The sequence below is a fragment of the Bos indicus x Bos taurus genome, chromosome 1 (assembly GCF_003369695.1).
Source record: "Bos indicus x Bos taurus breed Angus x Brahman F1 hybrid chromosome 1, Bos_hybrid_MaternalHap_v2.0, whole genome shotgun sequence".
Lineage (NCBI taxonomy): Eukaryota > Metazoa > Chordata > Mammalia > Artiodactyla > Bovidae > Bos > Bos indicus x Bos taurus.
The window spans coordinates 59,329,652-59,350,930 of record NC_040076.1 but is presented as its reverse complement, the minus strand read 5'-3'; the positions used below and the strand labels follow the sequence as shown (position 1 = coordinate 59,350,930).

The 21,279-nt window shown below is 36.7% G+C and overlaps 1 protein-coding gene across 5 annotated transcripts in view; it reads left to right on the top strand.

The window, feature by feature from the left end:
- ZBTB20 (zinc finger and BTB domain containing 20) overlaps nucleotides 1-21,279 on the top strand; it is an 819,533-nt gene that overhangs the window by 181,191 nt on the left and 617,063 nt on the right. For all 5 annotated transcript variants that reach the window (XM_027525147.1, XM_027524738.1, XM_027525072.1 and 2 more), the window contains exon 3: nucleotides 1,902-1,947. The gene's annotated coding sequence lies outside the window, so the exon portion shown is untranslated. The remainder of the gene's footprint in view (nucleotides 1-1,901; nucleotides 1,948-21,279) is intronic.

Here is a 21,279-nt window from a genome sequence, read left to right as displayed (position 1 = left end):
ATTATACAGAGTGAAGTAAGCCAGAAAGAAAAACACCAATACAGTATACTAACGCATATATATGGAATTTAGAAAGATGGTAACGATAACCCTGTATGAGAAACAGCAAAAGAAATGCATTAATTTTAAAAGTCCTTTTAAATTGTTAGCTCTATGAGGTGTTTTCTAATTTATCTTTTAAAATATAATGAACAGTACTTCGCATGCAATAGATGCTCACTAAATATTGTTGACTTATTAAATAAATTAGTTTGTAATAGGTTGAACAGATTTGCAGTCCTAAATTGTTCTTGCCATCATTTCACTCTGCATAATTAAGAAAGTTTTACTAAGATGATTAAAAAATGTGTTATCAAATTACTGGTTTATATTCTAAAGCAATGGGATAAAAGAGACCCCGGCTGTACCCCTATGAGGAACCAGGGAGGATGTGTTTTTCACTGTAGGTATTCTTAGTGGATTTCATGTGCGACTGAGTTAATTTATTTCACATATGAAGGTTAGATTTATCATTTCCATATGGCACTCTAAAACTTTTTCCCTTTACCCTTCTCTGACAACTAGTGTTTTTCTTATTATAAAAGTCATGTCTATTGTAGTGGTTAACTATGTGTGAAAGTAAAAAGAAAAATTAACATCATGCGTAATCTTATTATCCAAATGTAATCATTTAATTTTTCGTGTTCTTATTTTTTCTCTCAGCCACACAAATTCTATTATGTCCATACAATTGGTACTCTGTGTGTTTATAACATACTTTAGAACCACAAACTACCCTGCAGATAGTTTCAAAATATTTCTTTATATGGATGTGCTATACTTTATTTTTCTACTGTGGAAAATTTAGCTTAGCTAGGTTAGTTTTATTTTTTTGCTAACATAAATCTCTGTTGATGTTCAGTTATGTAAGGTAGAATTTTAGAATTAAAATTACTGTAGAATGAGAGATTCTGAATTTTAAATTCTTAATCATATTACTCAATAGTTTAACAGAAAAATGTTAGCAATTCATACTCCCCTCAGAAGTGTATGAAGAGGTGTTTCACTGTCATAATACAAATTGATTATTTTTTTCACACTTTTAAGCAAGTTTTATCAACTAAACTTAATGACTTTAATATGTTCCTATCATCAACTATGTTCAGAGGTATAGAGATTAAATATTTTAGTTTGCTTTCAGAGAGATTATGAATATGTTTAAGGTCACAGTAGTTCAGAGGCTGCATTTTGCAATACAGTTTCCACCTTCATGCAGATATTTTTTGGGTCTAATTGTAAACTCTGCATACTTTGTTTAAGCTGGACTTCTTTCCAATACCTACTTCGATGGCAGTTTTCTTACTGTGTTGCACTGAGGCATCATATCTAATGTGGCTTTAGCATTTCCTCTTATAGAAATCTCATTTCTATTTGCTGTTGTAACTTGAAGTTAATGAGCATAGAGCTTATTTTTATTTATTTATGCATTTCTGTGGACTGCTCTACAAAAGCACCTTTCTTCCTCACCAGTCCAAACTGAGCGTTGATGAATCTGAGTAGCAGTCGTATTTGTATTAGGAAGGCCATAGTCATGGAACAACACCAAAGAAAAAAATCAATTTTAAGTGTTTGTTTCATCCTCTGGTAAACATATTTTCATTTCAGAGACCGTGGTGAGTCTTAGTCCCTTGCTGGTACTTGTTTTTGATCACACTGTTCCGGAAGCTGTGTGTGCATATACTCACACGTATGAATTTAAGGTGAACTGAAATATCCTATGGAGAAAATTCAGATATAAAATAGCCCACTTGTTTAAGGACTACAATCTTTTCTACTTCTCTGCAGAAATTGTCTCAGCATAAATACTGGCTCCACTTCAAAAATTATTTTTACTTACAAAATATATTTGTTTTACATTTCAGAGTACCTGATAAACTGCAAGTCTGTCTGTGCCCCATAGCTGCACAGGTATGTATGTGAATTACCTATAGTTATGTTAATCGACATATTAGCTGGTAAGTGATTACATTTGGGGGCATTAAAATTGCTTACAGATTTCATAATGTGAAAATGTTAATTTTTGAGTACCTTCAAATATTGGCAAGCATCAAAGGATATTACATTTTATACATACCTTGCATTTCACTCTATTGTAAGAATCAAATAAACATTTCTAAGATTTGATGAAGCAGAATAATTTCAGTTACAAAGCATTCATCTAATGGAAAGATTAGAAACTGTTTTATGGAACTGTTCTATTAAAGCGGCTCCTGATGTGGGATCAGAGACTTGCAAAACTACTGTTTTTGACACTATTGTTTTATGTTAAAACTTTTTTGTGTCACTTTTGAGTTTATTTTCTGTGCTGGCTGCTTTAGGTAAGGAGTAGTTGCAGATGTACTTCCTGTCTGCTGCACTGTCTCAAGTACTAGAGTAATGGGAAAAAAAAATGTTTGCACCTGTTTGAAAACCTCAACTGTGTGGTGGTGTGGTTTCTGGGCAACAGGCAGGAATTCTCAAAAGCTTGGTTGCACCTGCTCAATTGTTGTTTGCAGCTGTGTCATATGATTGAGTGCACAGAGAAGCTTGTTAGCAGTTTGCTTGTGCTGTTACATATTTTGTGTCCTCCAAGTTTGAAAGATTCTTGCTTGATGTAGTCCTTGAGCTATTACACTGGTTTATTATAAAACTCATTGATTCTAGTTCCCAAATATTTTATCCAAATTCTTTGTTCTCAGTCTCAAATATTTTCTTAGCAACTGTTGACTGCCCTAGATAATGTGTATGCTAAGTTCTCCAAAGAATACCTGGGGAGAGTGGATCTCTCAAGATAACTGGGTTGATAATAATTTTTGTCCTCATAGAGACATTTTCTGTTTGGCTCAGTTTCACTATGTTGGCAACCCCACTATGTGAGGCTGGATGTAGTTATTGATCCATTTAGCTGAACAGATTTGAAAGCATTTGGCTATTAGTGGACACATGGGGCATATTCAGAAAATTTAAGTGATATTAAGAAAATTCAAGATGATTTCTTGATTTGTGCATGTGTCTCCATTGCAGCTGAGTGGAAGTGAGAGAGAAAATAAGGAAAAATTAGATAATTATCTTTGAAGAGGAACTAAAATCCAGATGTAAAATTTAAGACTGGAATATCATCCTTTAGTTTTATCAAATCCTGAAATTGAAAGTGAAAGTCGCTCAGTTGTGTCCGACTCTTTGCGTGTCGGACCGCATGGACTATACAGTCCATGGAATTCTCCAGGCCAGAATACTGGAGTGGGTAGCCTTTCTCTTCTCCAGGGATCTTCCCAACCCAGGGATCAAAGCCAGGTCTCTCGCATTGCAGGCAGATTCTTTACCAGCTGAGCCACAAAAGAAATCCTTTATCAAATCCTAGTCACTTGATGTTTTTTCCTAAGCATTTCTGTTAGTGATGTTTCTTTTAGATAACAGCTCTACAAGGTTTCTGACAAGTATCTATATTTTTAACATAGACAAGCTAATATGAACTATATCCTGTACTAGTTAGCTAAAGTTCTATAAATATAATATAAAAAGCGGCAACTCAATATACAAAGCATTTAATTAATTTATTTGGTAGTACCAAATTCCTGATATTGAAAACTTATTCAAATAACTTGCATTAGTCTTTTTAAAAATGCTTACGAGTTTCTATTGGTATTTCATAACATAAAATCTTAGAGCTTGTGTATCTTCTTTTATTGACCTGTTTAAATCTGGTTTTTTTTTTTTTTTTAACTACCATAATATGAATTTAATTGACCTCTTTGGGAGTAAGACACATAGGTACTGAGCTAAGTGTATGGTTTTCCACAGTCTCTTAATACAATGCCTTGTACATACTAGGTGGTAAGTAAATGTTGAATGAATGCATGTATAAATAAAACATTTCTGAAAGAATAGAGGCCTAGAAACTTGTTATTTGCTTCATATTTTGGATGGTCTTCATGTACTTCCTTTAGCTCTCACACTGTGAATGAGATGGAGATGAGACTACTGATAAATTCTTTCCTTAAAATGAGAAATGAATATATAAGAATTGATACTCAACACAATCAAGAATTGCCATAACACTATTTGCAATATACTTTGCATTCATTGTGCTGACTATGAGAAGTCTTTACATTATCCCTCTTTTACACAGAATGCTGAGGTATTCGATGACTAAGTCACTAATCACCTAGAAAATGTTTTCAGCATAGATGTAAATAAAATTCTGTGTTGTGTGAGCAATGCTATGGCTTTCCTAAGCAATCATTTTCTCCCCCAAACTCTCCTACCCCGACCCTATCACTATCTCACTGAAAACACAAACTATGCAGGCTTTCTTAGGATCGGGTAGATCAGATCACATTTAAAAATTTGTGTTTTCCTAAACATAAGTAGTGGGCCCTGTATTTACTGTACACATGTTTATAATTATGGTTTCTGTTATTCACTGAATTCTAATTGTAAATAAATGAAGAAAAAGCCAAGTAGAAGTAGAGTCAAAGTAGTGTTTGTCATGACCTGCTTTAGTTAACGCCCCTCTAAAGTTCCATTCTGTATGGCACGAGGCGGTCCTATAACAATGGCAGAAGTAGCAAAGTGATCCCTTTATCTGCATCAAAACATCTTTCTTAGGCATCTCAAATTCTGGTTGATGATATTCATGTGTACTATTAGGTTTGGAAGTACACAAGCTGTTTCCTCTGGGAATAGCTTTTCTTTCATTTTAGTTTACACCAGTGGGTGAGAGACCAATATCAGGGACATTCTTTTTTTCCAGAAACTTAGTGTGGTAGAATCAACTATATTCTTTTGTTAGACTAATGTTAGAATTGAGAGAGAACCAAAACTATCTATTAGCTAGAATACTAAACCAGATGATAGCAGATGCTTCAGTGACCTGTACTAGGAATTACAGTTTGGAATACTCAGGAGGGAAAGATCACTAAACCCTAGGATTCCTGAACATTACTGCAGATTTCCCTGTGATTTCAGGGTTAAAGAAAGAAAGGGTTAAAGGAAGAAATATTTATTGAGGACATAGCATGTCTAGATATAATTTCTTTCTCTCTCCCCTTCCTTTTCTCCCTCCCTCCCTCATTTCCTTCCTTTCTTTTATTCCACACAATAATTGAATACGTACCATTTGTTAGACACTGAGTTAGGCTAAATAGATAAAACAGTGTCCGTGCTCTCAAAGAGCATACAGAGATATGTCAACAGAGCTCCTTTTGTCTTCAACACTTATTAGTATAGACCCAGTCAACTTAACCTAATTTTTTGTTTGTTTGTTTGCTTTGTTAGTCCTTTGGAAAATTGGAAAAATAGTAGTATCTACATTATATATTTCTGTGTTGAGTTAGATATAACAACACATGTAAAATTCTTAGTTCAGTGGTTGATATATAGCAAATGCTGAATAAATCTTAGCCCAACTACTATTATTTCCAACACTATCCCCACCACTACTACAACTTAGATGCTGAAGGAAGATCACCTACTTGCCTGAGAGCAAGTATCTTGGTCTGGACATTGTCACATTGATTGTTCTAAAAGTTCTATCTAATTACCTCTAATTTCTTTTAGAAGAAATTCTAAAAATCACATAGGGTTAGAACTTGAAGGGATCTTAATAGTTATCTATTTAATATCTTTGTTTTATCCATGATGAGAAAATAAGCTCAGAAAAGTTCATGTACTTGTCAGGGTTACACAGTATAATGGGTAGTTCAGTTCAGTTGCTCAGTCATGTCCGACTCTTTGCGACCCCATGGACTGCAGCACACCAGGCTTCCCTATCCATCACCAACCCCTAGAGCTTGCTCAAACTCATGTCCATTGAATCCATGATGCCATCCAACCATCTCATCCTCTGTCGACTCCTTCTCCTCCTGCCTTCAATCTTTTCCAACATCAGGGTCTTTTCCAGTGAGTCAGCTCTTCTCATCAGGTGGCCAAAGTATTGGAGTTTCAGCTTCAGCATCAGTCCTTCCAATGAATTTTCAGGGTTGATTTACTTTAGGATTGACTGGTTTGATCTCCTTGCAGTGCAAGAGACTCTAAAGAGTCTTCTCTAACACCACAGTTCAAAAGCATCAGATCTTTGGCGCTCAGCTTTCTTTATGGTTCAACTCTCACATTAGAACATGACTACTGGAAAAACCATAGCTGTGACTAGATGGAACTTTGTTGGCAAAGTAATGCCTCTGATTTTAATGTGCTGTCTAGGTTGGTCATAGCTTTTCATCCAAGGAGTGAAACTCAACTCAAGGAGTGTATACCAATACAGAGTGACATTTATATTCCAGGGAAATGTTTATATATAGATATGTTGTGTTAGTTGCTCAGGAGCATCCGACTCTTTGTGACCCATTAGATTGTAGCTCGCCAGACTCCTTTGTCCATGGAATTCTCCAGGCAAGAATAATACTGGAGTGGGTAGCCATTCCTTTCTCTAGGGAAATCTTCCCAACCCAGGGATATATATATACATATATATATGTATATATGTATTTATATATATTATTATGTATATTATATATATATTTGATAATTCTTTCAACAATCTGTTAGGTAGATGCTGTTTTGCCCATTTTACAGGTGGGGAAAAAAAAAAAAAAAACCTTACACACAGAAAGAAGAAGCAATTTGTCCAAGATCATACTGACAGTAAATGTGAAATGGTAGTACTTGAACCCAAAATTCAGTCCTGCCTTTTAAATGTATCAGTTTCCTAACAACTCAGTCAAAAGCCCCCAAAATACTCTGAGCATTTAAGGGATTTTTTTTTCTGTCATTAAGGTTTGTGCCAAAGGACATTTTATCCATCAAAAATGGTGCATTATGCTATTGTATAAATGTCCAGCATTGACTGCCTACATCTTCACTCCTGAATTTTTTGCTGACAGTTGTCTTTGAAGGCTGTGTTTTAGCTCTTCTGCATCTGATGAAGCTTTTGGATAGGACGGATTCTGAACATAGACTGCATGGGTTGATTCTGGCCCCAGTTTGTGTGGGTGGCATCGAGAGCCAAGTCATGCTCAGAGTCGGCTTCTCAACACATGTGCACTCTGCTTTCCTTGTCTCTCTCTCTCTCCTCTCCTTCATCTTTGTTTTCACTCTTAACAGGTAGTTTATGATTTTTCCCCATTTTTTACAATATCTACCATGAGTTATTCCTTGAAAAGAAATAAGTGTAAAGAATAACAAAATAAGGAATATCTCTGCTTATGTGAAAGCCAATGTTGCCGTAGGTATTTACGATAAACTGGTCACAGCCTTGTTGTTACTCATTTACATGGAGGAGCAAGGGGCATTGTGCACCTCATTTTAAGTTTTCTATCTTACCATTGTAACAGTTTGTCCTCACTTTGAAGTCTTAAAGCAGACTTGCTCATGACCCGATTTCACTAATAATTCTCTTAAGTAACCCTTGTACTCATTTATAAGATTTTTTTTTCCACCCACTGTTGTCTAGCCTGGTTTAAAATTTTTATATATGTACTTTTAAAAAATTGATTAGCTGGAGAGCTGCCCATTCCTCTGTGCTGTATAATAAGGATTTAAAAACTGCACACAGAATTCTGTATAGTGTAATTAAAACTGACCCACATTTGGACCTGAGTACACCAGGACTTAGCCAAACTTGCCATGAGCTGAGTTCTGGTGGCAGATGGGAACTAATGAGGACACACTCCACTCCAGAATTTCCCAGCTGCTTGGCCCCTTTTTGTACAAACAAGGTTTGGAGCGAAGTCCAGATCCCAAGAGCATGTTCTGTAAATGCACTGAACCCAATGATTTGGGAAATGTTATCACAGAATCAGACTGTTTCAAAGTCTCCGTAAGACCTCAGCTACTCTCAGATTTTAAAGATGAAAATTCAAAGGGACCTTTTGTGTTCTCTCTCCAACCAATTTTTAATTTTAAAGTGAATTAAAATCACATTCCCCTTCCCCCCCACCCCCAACTCCAGTCTGTTTTCCTGTGCCTAGGGACAGAATGATCACGTTTATCCAAACGTGGAGATTTGCAGGTGGTTGTCTTAGGATAGACAAGGTCTCCTTGCAACCTATAGATCTCTTCAACTGGTTTGATGTCCTGGGACTATTCAGGCAGATGTAATTGAATCAGTTTGAAGCAGCTGTAGCTGGCATGTGGTCTCTCAGATTGCTAGCACCTGCTTGTTTTTTTGCAACTCACTAGAGTGAAAGAAGTGCCAAAACCAGCATTGGTCTTGGAGCAGATAAAGCACTTCAAATCCTATATTCCATTCTCCTTCCAATCTAGCCACATCACCATTGGTGCCTGAATTAATAAAGCCCCTTTTCATGATTATGTCTGAGGTAAACTTTTCCTTCTCATTCTTCTCTGTGTTGAGATCCTGACAGTATTGATCATGCTAGTCCAAAAAAATAAGGGAGTATAATGGTGATCAGGTGGCTTTGAGACTCTCTTATCATTAGACAACTGAGTAGCCTGTGGTTTGCAGAATCATTTAAATGAACGTACCAAATTCATTTGCTGTTCCAACACAGTCTTATTGGCACAGAGAATGAGCAGTTAATGTATAACAAACTGTGAGCTGTTATGGAATATGATAAATACATTTGCTAAGCAGGAGGGAATATAAAATGGAACTATTTCTTTAATGTAACTAAACTAATCGACATGGATTTCTTCAGCACTTACTAGGTATAAGAAGATGCAGTCTACTGAAAAAGGGATAGAAATTGTAGGGCATACTAAATATATATAATATATTTTTAAAAGATGTATATTTAGAATTTTAAAAAGCTTAAATCTATTTTTGAATGCTTGTTTTCTTTATCTTCTGTTTGTTCCATTATTGTAACAGATAATATTATACAAATAATATTATTTGGCAGGCATATATTTAATTTTGAAATATTATCGATTTACTGATGTTTAATTTGAACCTGGAATTGATGAAGTCAACACATTTACCTGAAATTGAGAGCTTATGTAGTAACGTTTCTTTCAGTTCAGTTAAGTCACACAGTTCTGTCCGACTCTTTGCGACCCCATGGTCTGCAGCATGCCAGGATTCCCTGTCCATCATCAACTCCCGGAGCTTACTCAAATTTTTGTCCATCGAGTTGGTAATGCCATCCAATCATCTTATCCTCTGTTGTCCCCTTCTCTTCCCTCCTTCAATCTTTCCCAACATCAGGATCTTTTCAAATGAGTCAGTTCTTTGCATCAGGTAGCCAAAGTATTGGAGTTCCAGATTCAGCATCATCAGTCCCTCCAATGAATATTCAGGACTGATTTCCTTTAGGATGGACTGGTTGGATCTCCTTGCAGTTCAAGGGACTCTCAAGAGTCTTCTCTACCACCACAGTTCAAAAGCATCATTCTTCAGTGCTCAGCTTTCTTTATAGTCCAACTCTCACATCTACACATGACTATTGGAAAAACCATAGCTTTGACTAGATGGACTTCTTAATATGCTCTCTAGGTTGGTCATAGCTTTTCATCCAAGGAGCAAGAGTCTTTTAATTTCATGGCTGCAGTCACCATCTGCAGTGATTTTGGAGTCCAAAAAAATAAAGGCAGCCACTGTTTTCATTGTTTCCCCATCTATTTGACATGAAGGCATGGGACCGGATACCACGATCTTAGTTTTCTGAATGTTGAGTTTTAAGCCAACTTTTTCACTCTCCTCATTCACTTTCATCAAGAGGCTCTTTAGTTCTTCTTTGCTTTCTGCCGTGAGTTGTGGTATTATCTGCATACCTAGATTATTGATATTTCTCCCAGCAATCTTGATTCCAGCTTGTGCTTCATCCAGCTGGGCATTTCTCGTGATGTACTCTGCATATACGTTAAGTAAGCATTCTAAAGTTACTTTAGAATGGTTTAATATTAATAATCTTCTGAGATATTGTTTATGCAACCCACTCCAGTGTTCTTGCCTGGAGAATCCCCGGGACGGGGGACCCTGGTGGGCTGCAGTCCCTGGGGCCGCTGAGGGTTGGACGCAACTGAGCGACTTCACTTTCACTTTTATGAATAATAGTAATATGAGTAAAATCTAAAAAAGTCATTTTGTTATCAGCAAATGCCTATTTTGCAAGGTATGACTGAACCTATGCTATAGACGTAAAGTATATATGATTTTTGACTATAAGAATATTACAGTATACTTGAAGATATAGGATATAAATTAAAGTAAGATACTCAATATTAAATGTATACTCTAGATCTGGATTTGGTGAAAAATAATTGCTATAAAAGTAAAAATACTAGCACTCTTGTTGTCAAATATGACTCTGGACCCAATGTCCCCCTACTCCCCTTCCTTGCCCATGAAGGACAATGAATCTATCAATGATCTATCATGGTTCTCTCTTCCACTAGACCAGAACTTGCTCTAAGAATTCTCCTGAGGACAACACTTCAGCTAACTTACCAGTTGATGGCAGTTGATTTAAGATGAAACCCGTTTGTCATCGCTGAACAAGTCATTAATTACAAAAGATTTCAGTGGAAATAAGAGCTCAGTGAGCTGCAAGTAAAACACAGGATTTGAGCTAGGCCTTGAAATAACATGAAACGTAGGATTTATTTGATTAGAACATTATACTTATCTAAAAAGAAACAAGAATTTAAGAAACACTCTATAACCTAGTCATTACTAATACTGTTAAATCATTTGCTTCTTAGTAACAATGTTCTTTCCTCTGTGACAAAGATTTAATATTAATTTATAAAATAATTGTTTCATGCTGATCCATGTTCAAAATCACCTTTTTGTTTTATTTATTTATTCATTCATTCATTCAATGCAAATAGTTCTATCTATTGACATAACTGAATTCGTTTTCCGCCTGATTGTATGAATACCATAATCATCTACGTCTGGCAGCATAACTTCAAACTCTGTTTCCACCTTTATGTGGCCTCCCTCTCTGTGTGTATCTCTCTATTCTCTCCTCTTCTTATAAGAACACCAGTCATTGGATTAAATGACTTGAACCTTAAATCCAAGATGATTTCATCACAAGATCTTTAACTAGTTATATCTACAAATGCCCTGATTTCCATAAATGTCAGGTTCTGAGTTTCTAGATAGACATGAACATTTGGAGGATATATTCAACATACTATAGAGTGTAACTTAAATTTTCTGTAGTAAATAACTACAGAAGGCTTATTTGTATACTTACACATTAATTCTTTTTCTCCTCTGTAGTTGACAAAATATATCTGTTCAGCATTTGTAGAATACTTGCTGCATTCAAACTTTGGTATTTTTATGGATGTAGTTGAATCGTGAGTACATTCTCTTTCATACTCTTAAACTACTGAAATTTCCACTTTATTATAGATGCTGAACTTAAGGCATAGAAGAAATAATCAACAGAGTTATAGTTCCTTCACAGATGCAGTACAAAATTAAAAACTGACTTTGGTATGTCCAACTCTTCTGTGAATCTTTGTGTGTTGAGATACTAAATATACTTTAAGGTCCATAATATTTTCAAGTAACTTTCAGTTCAGTTCAGTTCAGGTGCTCAGTCATGTCTGACTCTTTGAGACTCCATGAACTGCAGCATACCAGACCTCCCTGTCCATTATCAACTCCTGGAGTTTACCCAAATTCAAGTCCATCCAGCCATCTCATCCTCTGTCATCCCCTTCTGATATCTGATATCTGATATCAAGATATTACATCTGATATCTGATATCAAGATATTACACCCTCTGTCATCCCCTTCTCCTCCCACCTTCAATCTTTCCCAGAATAAGTCAGTTCTTCTCATCAGGTGGCCAAAGTATTGGAGTTTCAGCTTCAACATCAGTCCTTCCAATGAACACCCTGGACTGGTCTGCTTTAGGATGGACTAATTGGATGTGCTTGCAGTCCAAGGGACGCTGAAGAGTCTTCTCCAACACCACTGTTCAAAAGCATCATTTCTTTTGCGTTCAGCTTTCTTTATAATCCTACTCCCACATCCATTCATGACTACTGAAGAAACCATAGCCTTGACTAGAAGGACCTTTGTTGGTAAAGTAATGTCTCTGCTTTTTAATATGCTGTCTAGGTTGATCATAACTTTCCTTCCAATCACCAAGTATCTTTTAATTTCATGGCTACAGTCAACATCTGCAGTGATTTTGGAGCCCAAAAGAATAAAGTCAGCCACTGTTTCCACTGTTTCCCCATCTATTTGCCATGAAGTGATGGGACCAGATGCCATGATCTTAGTTTTCTGAATGTTGAGCTTTAAGCCAGATTTTTCACTCTCTTCTTTCACTTTCATCAAGAGGCTCTTTAGTTCTTCTTCACTTTATGTCCTAAGGGTGGTGTCATCTGCATATCTGAGGTTATTGATATTTCTCCTGGCAATCTTGATTCCAGCATGTGCTTCTTCCAGTCCAGCATTTCTCACGATGTACTCTGCATACAAGTTAAATAAGCAGGGTGACAATATACAACCTTGACGTACTCCTTTTTCTATTTGGAACCAGTCTGTTGTTCCATGTCCAGTTCTAACTGTTGCTTCCTGACCTGCATACAGATTTCTCAAGTGGCAGGTCAGGTGGTCTGGTATTCCCATCTCTTTCAGAATTTTCCACAGTTTATTGTGATCCACATACTCAAAGGCTTTGGCATAGTCAATAAAGCAGAAGTAGATGTTTTTCTGGAACTTTTTTGTCTTTTTGATGATCCAGCAGATGTTGGCAATTTGATCTCTGGTTCCTCTGCCTTTTCTAAATCCAGCTTGAATATTTGGAAGTCCATGGTTCACATATTGTTGAAGCCTGGCTTGGAGAATTTTGAGCATTACTTTACTAGTGTGAGAGATGAGTGCAATTGTGTGGTAGTTTGAGCATTCTTTGGCATTCCCTTTCTTTGGGATTGGAATGAAAACTGACCTTTTCCAGTCCTGTGGCCACTGCTGAGGTTTCCAAATTTGCTGGTATATTGAGTGCAACACTTTGTCACAGCATCATCTTTCAGGATTTGGAATAGCTCAATTGGAATTCCATCACCTCCACTAGCTTTGTTCATAGTGATGCTTCCTAAGGCCCACTTGACTTCACATTCCAGGATGTCTGGTTCTTAGGTGAGTGATCACACCATCGTAATTAACTGGGTCATGAAGATCTTCTTTGTACAGTTCTTCTGTGTATTCTTGCCACCTCTTTTTAATCTCTTCTGCTTCTGTTAGGTCCATACCATTTCTGTCCTTTATTGAGCCCATCTTTGCATGAAATGTTCCCTTTGTATCTCTAATTTTCTTGAAGAGATCTCTAGTCTTTCCCATTCTGTTGTTTTCCTCTATTTCTTTGCACTGATCACTGAGGAAGGCTATCTTATCTCTCCTTGCTATTCTTTGGAACTCTGCATTCAGATGCTTATATTTTTCCTTTTCTCCTTTGATTTTTGCTTCTCTTCTCTTCACAGCTATTTGTAAAGCCTCTTTACTCATGACATAAATTATTAGTTACAAAATTTTTTCGTAGTGATATCAAGATATTATAGGCCAAGTATGCACCTAAAATTTAGTGTCATAGAGTGACAAAGAACATTGCACTAAATAACAGCTTACTGTAGCAATGAGATAAGACAAGATCTTTATTAGAGTGTTATGAATCTGGCTGTATAAAAATACACCTTCATTAAGTGATAACTGGAAGTTATGAGCATCCAGGACTTAATTGAGAAAGCAAGACTCAGCTCAGAGAGGTTAATATCTAACCTGATAGAGCCAGTAAGTGACTGAGACAGAATTTAAACTAAACTCTATTCAAGTGCAAAACCTGCATTCTTTATACTTCTCCCAAGTTAGTTTCCAAAGGGTTGAAATATTTTTACGCTGAAAATGTAAGTGAGAAGTATTATTAGATAAGACTAAATAGAGGGAGCAGAAAGTAAAGCCAGTCCTGAGAGAATTGCAATAGAATTGGAAGCATTTGTTGGTCCTTTCCAACTCATGATTTTGTGATATTACAGGTGTGTTTTCTTTACAAATACTCAATAGGCCAACAATTTGAATTTTAAAAAATATATAATTACGTCTTATCTACTGGACAGATTCTTACAAGTTGGAGCTCCTCTGCTGTACTTCTGTTCTGGATAATATAATTGTATGCTCAAAGGACAGACAGAATTAAAAGTAGGTACTAGATATCCCTGCCAGAAAAAAATAAAGATTAAATAGAAATGAAAAGTAATCTCTGAAATAGTAACATAGTTAAATATCAAAGTGATTTTGATATACAAAATTATGATTTGCTTCCAAAATATATTAATTGAATGAACTCTCCTAATATGTCTTGTTCCTATTGCTATAAGGACCAAAGAGAAAAAAAGTATCTTTCTGCTAAATTGCAGATTACTTTTTGGTATGGATCAAGCTTCTATGGTGGTGAACATCAGACCCAGTTTCAGGCAGTGGAAATACTGCTCTGAGCAAGAAGATCAAGATGCTGTAACTCATGAGTTAAGATGGCAGGAGGATGGCAGTACGTGTGTATCAGTCAGTCAGTGCAGTTGCTCTTTGTGTCCAACTCTTTGTGATCCCATGAAGTACAGCACGCCAGGATTCCCTGTCCATCACCAACTCCTGGAGCTTGCTCAAACTCAAGTTAGTGACGCCATCCAACCAGCTCATCCTCTGTCGTCCCCTTCTCCTCCTGCCTTCAAATCTTTCCCAGCATCAGGGTCTTTACCAATGAATCAGTACTTCACATCAGGTGGCCAAAGTATTGAAGTTTCAGCTTCAGCATCAGTTCTTCCAATGAATATTCAGGACTGATTTCCTTTGTGGATTGACTGATTTGGTCTCCTTAAAGTCTAAGGGACTCTCAAGAGTCTTCTACAATACCACAGGTCAAAAGCATCAGTTTTTCAGTGCTCAGGTTTCTTTATGGTCCAACTCTCATATACATGCATTTCTACTGGAAAAACCATAGCTTTGATTAGAAGAACCTTTGTTGGCAAAGTAAGTTTATCATAGCTTTTCTTGCAAGAAGCAAGCATCTTTTAATTTTAAGTCTACAGCAACATCTGCATTGCTTTTGGAGCCCAAGAAAATAAAATTTGTCACTGTTTTCACTATTTCCCCATCTGTTTGCTATGAAGTGATGGGACCAGATGCCATGATCTTAGTTTTCTTAATGTTGAGCTTTAAGCCAACTTTTTCACTCTCCTGTTTCATCTCCATCAAGAGGCTCTTTAGTCCCTCTTCACTTTCTGTCCTAAGGATGGTATCATCTGCATATTTGAGATTATTGACATTTCTCCCGGCAATCTTCATTCCAGCTTTTGCTTCATCCAGTCTGGGATTTTGAATGGTTTAAAGTTAAATAAATTAAATTAAATAAGCAGGGTGACAATATACAGCCTTGATATACTCCTTTCTCAATTTGGAACCGGTCTATTGTTCCATGTCCAGTTCTAACTGTTGCTTCTTGACCTGCATACAGATTTCTCAGGATGCAGGTCAAGTGGTCTGGTATTCCCATCTCTTTCAGAATTTTCCAGTTTGTTGTGATCAGAGTCAAAGGCTTTGGCATAGTCAATGAAGCAGAAGTAGATGTTTTTCTGGATTTCTCTTGCTTTTTCAATGATCCAGCTGATGTTGGCAATTTGATCTCTGGTTCCTTTGCGTTCTCTTGGCAAAACTGTTAGCCTTTGCCCTGTTTCATTTTGTACTCCAAAGCTAAACTTGACTGTTACTCCAGGTATCTCTTGACTTCCTAATTTACATTCCAGTTCCCTATGATGAAAAGGACATGTTTTTTTGCTGTTAATTCTAGAAGGTCTTGTAGGTCTTCATAGAACCATTCAATTTCAGTTTCTTCAGCATTAATGATTGGATACTGTGATAGTGAATGTTTTGCCTTGGAAATGAACAGAGATCATTCTGTTGTTTTTGAGATTGCACCCAACTACTTCATTTCAGACTCTTTTGTTGACAGTGAGGGCTACTCAATTTCTTCTAAGGGATTCTTGCCCACAGTAGTAGATATAATGGTCATCTGAATTAAATTCACTCATTCCAGTCCATTTTATTTCACTGATTCCTAAACTGTCAATGTTCACTCTTGCCTGACTATTATGTGTGTATGGGAGGAAACAAAAAGAGAAATTAATAAGATATGTCTAGAAAGCAGCTGTTCCATCCAGGGTGGAATTACTAGATGTCCCTCTTGTAAATGAAATTCTGCCTCTTCGAGAATGCAATATGAATTTCCCAGGATCTACTGGTAATACAAGGATTTCATGGTTTTTAGTAATACAATGGGCATATAGTAAGTTTTTAGAATTGGTACTAGAAGTTGAGGGGCTTCCCAGGTGGAGCAGAGATAAACCATCTGCCTGCCAATTCAGGAGATGCAAGAGATGCAGTTTCGATCCCTGGGTTTGAAAGATCTCCTGGAGGGCACGGTAACCCATTTCAGTATTCTTGTCATGGACAGAGGAGCCTGCTGGGCTACAATCCATAGCGTCACAAAGAGTTGGGCATCACTGAATGACTGAGCAGAAAACACTATAGGCGATTTAGGGAGTACAATAGGAAAAAAACAAAACAAAAACAAAAACAAGAATGGCTGGGGAAGGGGAGAGGGTCATTGATGGACTTCCTGTGGAAATAACGCTTGAACTAGGAGCAGGAAAATATAAAGAAGCCAGTCAGGGAAAAATCTGGAGCACAAGAAATTTGATCTCTAAATTCTTATAGGTTTCTAAGTGTTGTGCGCACAAGGTGTGTGTGTGTTAGAGTAGTCAGGTAAGGGGATATGTGTCCTGTCTGTCCACTATTAAAAATGTAAAATTAAAATGTCTGCTTCAAGGGCATCCAGTTGACCCTCCTCTTCATCCTGATAGTGAACACAGAAAAAATAAGCATTCAGGAATGGATTAAAGAAGCTTAACTATTTCTTCCTAAAATCTTAGAAACTTCTTGTTTGTGAAAGCCAAAGTTAGTTAAGCTACAAGGAGATGGACTAGATTTATCGTTATTCTTAGCTGCCTTTATTAATTCCATCACCTGCTTTTATCTCAAGGGTTAGTAGAGGAGCCACACAAATTCTTGATCATTTCTCCCTTTGCCAAATTATCTTTTCTAGGAGTAATATCATACCCTTTCCTCTTTTTCTGTACATGAAGGCCATAAATGAAAATGGAAAATCAAATGGAAATTCCTTAGATTTTATTTTTTTGAACTATTAGACTTATAATTGTGTGCTTAGTGCTTAGTCACTCAGTCGTGTCCAACTCTTTGTGACCCCATGAACTGTAGCCCACCAGGCTTCTCTATCCATGGGGATTCTTAAGGCAAGCATACTGGAGTGGGTTGCCCTGTCCTTCTCCAGGGAATCTTCCCAACCCAGGGATCAGACCCAGATCTCCTACATTGCAGGCAGATTACTTTACCAGGGAAGTCTTATAATTAGGCTGCTGCTGCTGCTAAGTCGCTACAGTCGTGTCTCACTCTGTGCAACCCCACAGACAGCAGCCCACCAGGCTCCTCCATCTCTAGGATTCTCCAGGCAAGAATACTGGAGTGGGTTGCCATTTCCTTCCCCAATGCATGCATGCATGCTAAGTCGCTTCAGTGGTGTCTGACTCTGTGTGACCCCATGAACAGCAGTCCAGCAGGCTTCTCTGTCCATGGGATTCTCTAGGCAAGAATACTGGAGTGGGTTGCTACGTCCTTCTCTGTATAATTAGGTTAAGCTATAACTTTTTAGGAATATGTAGTTATCTTTCCCTGGTATCTCAGCTGGTAAAGAATCTGCCTGGAATGCAAGATCCAAGTTCAATTCCTGGGTCAGAAGGATATCCTGGAGAAGGGATGAGCTACCCACTCCAGTATTCTTGGACTTCCCTCGTGGCTCAGATGGTAAAGAATCCACCTGCAATGCAGGAGACCTGGGTTCGACCCCTGGGTTGGGAAGATCCCCTGGAGGAGGGCATGGCAACCCACTCCAGTTTTTTTGCCTAGAGAATCCCCATGGACAGAGGAGCCTGGTGGCAACAGTCCATGGGGTCCCAAAGAGTTGGACAGGATTGAGCAACTAAGCACACAACACAGTTATCTTTCCATTTGAACTGCACACAAGAAATCTGTTCTTCTCATCTTTACCTTCATTCTCAAGCAGGAATTGCTCCACATACTTCATTCAAAATTAAATTGTTTATCCAAAACTAGATAAGAATATGTGGTAGTAAATTACTGAAATTGATGAAATTTGAATTTTTCTGAGTTTAATGTGTCTAATCAACATTACACTCAGGGCATTATTATTGCCCATTGCTTGCTGCTATAACAGATGACAGTATTACCAGGACCCAGGATGATACTGTATGAAAAACTGCACAATGAAATACACACTCTATTGTGAGTATTTGAAAAATAGAGCAGAATAACACTTCCAGAAATGTGGTTTTTGATGAGCAGATTTACATTTTTTTAACTAGAGAAACTAAGAACCTCTCAGTATAAATTTTGATAGGCTTTGCATTCATGCATGCTCAGTCGTGTCCGACTCTTTGCAACTCCATGAACTGTAGCCTGCCAGGTTCCTCTGCCCATGGAATTCTTCAGGCGGGAATACTGAGTGTATTTCCTTCTTAAGAGGATCTTCCAGACCCAGGGAGCGAACTGGTATTTTCTACATCTCTTACACTGGCACACGGATTCTTTACCACTGTGTTGATAGACTTTATGTACATTCTAATTTATAAACCAAATTGTGGTGTGATTGATAATACATATTGTTAGCAGTTATACCGTTGAATATTATCACACAAATTCCCATAGGTTTGTTTTTATCATGATAACAGAAACCAAAAATAAAGGCAAGAGCTACTTCCTTTACAGAAATACTACAGTGCACAATTTTTACTATGTAACTGAATTAACCATTCAATTTGTCATCCAACCATGACTGAGATTTTGCTTTTACAAACAGCTATCCAAGTGTCAAGAATATTAAGTTGTAATGGAAGAAGGCCATTATCATACTGAAGCTTCAAATACCATAAATAAAAAAATACCAATTACGTTTTTTATAACTCGTAAGCATGCACTATAATGTCATAGAAAATCACAAACCTGTTAAAGAGCATTTGTGATAATATATACCTGAATTGTAAACCAATTTTGAAATTTTGTTCTACTCAAGTTGTGTATCTGAAAGTATATATCAAGAATAGATTCAAGAAAACTCCAGGGCCAATGGGGATTCCCAGGTGGCACAGTGGTAAAGAACCCACCTGCCAATACAAGAGACACAAGAGATGCAGATTCAATCCCTGGGTCGGGAAGATTCCCGGAAGTAGGAAATGGCAAGCCACTCTAGTTCTTAACTGGAAAATTCCATAGACAGAGGAGCCTGGTGGGCTGCAGTCCATGGGGTTGCAAAGAGTCAGACATAACTGAGCAACTTATCAGGCACACACACACCAGGGCCAATATTAAAAGTTGACAATGAATTATATAAAAAATACATTCCTCATTAGTCTCATTTGGTGTGTTTCAATACCTTTGCAGAACTAAACTGTGGAGACCTAGAAGCACAACTTGCCCAGTGAGTATAGTATTTAAGATATTATTTAGTTTTTCCAGCTTATGAAGATTTTCATCACACACATTGTTTCCTTTTGTCATGAAGACATGATTACAGTCCATCAACAAAGTACCAAATAGATATTTATTCATTGTAGTAGCTACAGATGCTCAAAATAGATATTTAAATCTCAAACATATCTCCCACTGTTCTATATTAGATTGTTGTTGTTCAGTCACTAAGCCATCTCTGACTCTTTGCATCTGCATAGACTGAAGCATACCAGGCTCACCTGTCTCTCTGAGTTTGCTCAAATTCATGTCCCTTGAGTCAGTGTTGCTGTCTAACCATCTCATTCTCTGCTGTCCTCTTCTGTGTTATATCATTAAGACTTAGAAGTATAAACTGTTAGATCTGTAAGAAAATTTGCATTATCTTTTTAGTATAATCTAGTGATTTACAGATGAGGAAATGGAAACACAGTGAAATTGAATAGGACTAGACAAGTGCAGAATGAAGAACTGAGTAAAGCAGTACTCTTTACTTCCATCTTCACCAATTTTGCTTCACTTTTCACCATCTACAACAATTTTTCTGCTATCTTTATTTTTAAAATGCATGCACATGGTGAAAATTTTTAAAAATAAAATGGCACACAAAGATGTAAAATGAGAAATATGTTTTTACCGACTTAAAGTGCTATTACTAGAAATAGACAGATTCAAGGGTATGTGTACGAAAATGTACCTATATACCTGCATTTTAAAAATGAACAAGAGTCACATCATTTTGGTTTTGTTTGTATTTTGCTTTCTTTTTAGTACTATATCTTAGAGATTTTATAGAATTTATATTATAGTATATTATGCTATGTCATCTTTTTTATAGCTTCATAATATTGCCATTTTATGAGTGTAACAAAATGTATTTAACCATGGTCTAATTTGTGGATACTTGGTTATTTTCAATTTTTTCCCTCTTCAAAAAACATTACAAAAAACAGCCTTCTAAATACATCTTTTAATTATTCTAATGTATGTGCACAGTGTCTCAGTCGTGTCTGACTCTGTGGACTGTAGCATGCCAGCCTCCTCTGTCCATGGAATTTTACAGGCAAGAACACTGGAGTGGGCTGCCAGGGGATATCCCTGACCCAGGGATTGAACATGTGTCTCTTGTGTCTCCTTCATTGGCAGACAGATTCTTTACCACTAGCACTGCCTGGGAAACCCATTCTAAAGTATTCATAAAATAATTTCCTAGGTATACTTTTGTAATTAACATTTTGATAGCTTTTACAAATTTTCTTTTAAAAACATAGTTCTAATATATACTTCTAACAACAGTGTAGGAGAATACCTACTTTCTTTCACCTTATCAATACTTGGCTTTAACAAATGTTTGTTCTAATTTGAAAAGAGAAAATGATATTTAATCACTGTGTTGATTTGTATTTATTTATTTATTAGTAGAGCTAAACACCATTTAAAAATTTTGCTGTCAAAATTGTGAGTGGCTGTTAAATGCTTCCTATTTTTCTATTGTTTTATTTTTTCTATTGATTTGTATAACCTCCCCATATATGGAAAATAACCATATTAGGTTTTAAATTATGTCTCAGCTTTTAATTTACTTTTTGACTTTTGTTATGGTCTTCTTACATACCAGCATTATCAATCATTTCCTTTATGATGTAGGAAAATTCGCAGAAAAATTACCCATATTTTCTTCTAG